Source organism: Aedes aegypti, chromosome 1, assembly GCF_002204515.2.
Source record: "Aedes aegypti strain LVP_AGWG chromosome 1, AaegL5.0 Primary Assembly, whole genome shotgun sequence".
Taxonomy (NCBI): Eukaryota; Metazoa; Arthropoda; class Insecta; order Diptera; family Culicidae; genus Aedes; species Aedes aegypti.
In genome coordinates this window covers 293,355,057-293,358,044 of record NC_035107.1, presented here as the reverse complement: position 1 = coordinate 293,358,044, position 2,988 = coordinate 293,355,057, and positions in this window count along the sequence as shown.

Below are 2,988 nucleotides of genomic sequence, written 5' to 3'. Positions count from 1 at the left end.
GACCTGACCCAGTGACCCACCAGAATAATTCCGGCCACAGGAATATTCCCGAGATCGCTAGGCCGTTTTTAAAAACTAGATATCTGTACGAATATACTGACAGAAAATAATTAAAATCCGTTAAGTATTCGCTGACCGTTGAGAGTTTTAGTTTCTTTCACTACTAAGAAAGATGGCGCCTTCGACAAACGTGTTCAGTAGGTCAAAGACTATTCAAAAACTGTTTACTGTAGCCAAGAGATTCGATAAAATTCGCCTACAGATGGCGCTAGTGAGCATAAGACGTCAGTTTTGCAAAAAAATTAGGATCTTTACTACTGAGAAAGATGGCAAACTTGATCAGTAAGTCAAGTAAGTGTAAAATGTCAGGTTCCTGCGATGTCTGCAAAAAAATCATTCGCTCCAGCACCTGATGGCAACATTAGAAATTAACAAGCTCGAACAATGATAGCCCTGGACTTAGTCAACAACTTTACCGAAGACGCCGTCTTGCTAAGTGGGCAGGCTCCTGATATCTGCAAACTCGAGTCTCTTGTAATTGTAATTGTCTAAGTAATCAAAATTCTGAGATATTGGCAGAGCAAAAATTTCATGCTCGATAGCACTAGTGGCGAATTACCGTATCTCAATGACTTGAGCTATTGAACAACTCTTACAAGACACCAACCTTCCCAGTAATCAGGATATAGAGATCTCATATGTTCCAAAGCTTACATTCTCATCTCTCATGGTTCATATAGCGCAAGTACGAAAAAGCGTCCCTACCGTCAAGTTCTCAACTAAAACAATGATCATCAACTCCTTGAGATAAATCAAGGCTATCTATCCATGACGCATACAAGATATTCAACAATAAATTGATGAAATACAAAACCCTCATCCATGTGCCTTATAGGAGACCTGAGTCTATTTGGCTTCTTCGTACCATATTATCAGTGTTGCCAGTGTAAAAAATGATTGTGTTCTGCTTTCCCTAGTGCAATGAGTAACACAAAATGCATACTTAAACCATGCTTAAGATTTGATATAAATGCATGCAGAAAATTTGATATACATATTCAGTTTTATTGGCTTTACTTGAGCACTCTTGAGCAGTGTTGCCAGCTACGACATAACTCGAGTAACACACATGTTATAATCAAGGCATATCAACTGATATATGACTAAATATAGTCTTATAAGAGTTAATCCGCATCAATTATAACATGTGTGTTCCTTGGGAAATTTGAACCCTTTATGAAACACTGGATTATAGTTGAACTGTATCCCTATGTTACTTAGCATTCTATTTTTCTATTCCACTCAAGTTTTATGAGTCTAATATTTCCTCAATTTTCATTAAATAGTGTTGCCAACCATATGAACATTGTGCTTCGGACGACTGTGTGGCATGCAACTCTCAATTCAACTTTGATGAACATTCGGTATATTATCTTTAAAATTCATTGGCGTAGCTAGGATTTTTTTCTGGAGGGGGCCTAGCAAATACTTGTTTTACAGAAGTAATGTCGGTCGCAATAATCAAGATTTTCATAAAGTCTCACCAAAAATGTCATCAATATCATCAAGCAAGGACACATTTCACAAATTCTTCAAAGAGTTCGCCAAAAGTTTTTCCAACTTTGGTTTTGAACTTTATGCTAAAGTTTCTCTACAGGAGTGTTTGATAAAATCTCAGAAAAAATTATCCAGACTTCCTGCAAAATAAAATGATTCTTCCAGATGTTAATCCAAGAATTCCTTGTAAAATTCCACAAATATTTCATGAGTAATTAAAAGGAATTCTATTGGGAACATGTTTCTCAAAGAAGTTGTCCGCAGATATATCAGCGTTTTTTTCACAGATAACTATTTTTTTAGATTTCTCTAACATCAATGAGCAACATCCCGCATTTCTTGAAAACCCTTTCGAAAACCCTGACTAAGAAATATTCATAGAATTCTAACTTTCCTATAAATTTTCTAGCGAAATACGTTCAACAGTTCTTTCGAAAACACTTCTATGAAATTACTCAAAGATTCCCGGAGTAATTTGTTCAGAAATTTCTTAGAAAGCTACATTATTGTTTTCTAAGATTCTCCCGAAAATTTACCTGAGATTTATCCAAGTATTTTCCAGTGAATTTTAAATCACGCTAACGATTCTTTTGGAAATTTTTGAAGAAATGTTTCATCAAATTCACTAAGATTTTGCAATTCATACTTGAACTTCCAAAAAAAAAATCAACAGAACTTTCGTCAAGTATTCTATCAGGTTCAATAAGTAAGCCCAATAGTAATCTCAGGATTCTTCCATAAATATCATTTAAAAATGTATGCACTCTTTATTTTTTGGTTCAAAAACTACTCCAGTAAATTATCAATATTTTTAGGGATTGCTGCACAAATTACTCTACGAATCACTCCAAATCAGATTTCCAGAGAAACCCATGTAAAAAAGGTTTGAAAGAATTTTGTTGGTAGATTTTTGGTTAATTGCAGCTTAAATATAATTTGGAAAAAAATTACTAAATTCCTGTCGTAAAATTCAAGAATCTTACCTTAGAATTTCTGAAACATGTTGACAATGTGCCTCACTCAAAAGCTTAAGTGGTCCTTGTAGGATATTCTACAAAAAATCATGTTTTTTTTTCTTGTTCGTTTTAATAATAGAAAATGATTGATGTTTAAACGGATGGAATAAACATTGAAAGTATTTGTAACTAAAACGTAAGTTAATATGTTGTATGAACTCATGATGTAGAAAAACCCATACCTTTGAAAATTTCAACCAAGTTTTTTAAAGTGTCTGTTATCGATTATTTTGATGTTCAACGCGAAAATATTGCCGGTTTTTTAAGAACATTACCAAAGATGTATTAAGGTTATATTTGTAGTGTAAGATTTTAATGAATTTAAATCTTAGGATTACTTTGAGAACTTGTTGAGGAATTCCTGATGGACTTTTAAAAATCAGGAACCATACTATGAGAATTCGGTAATTTTTCA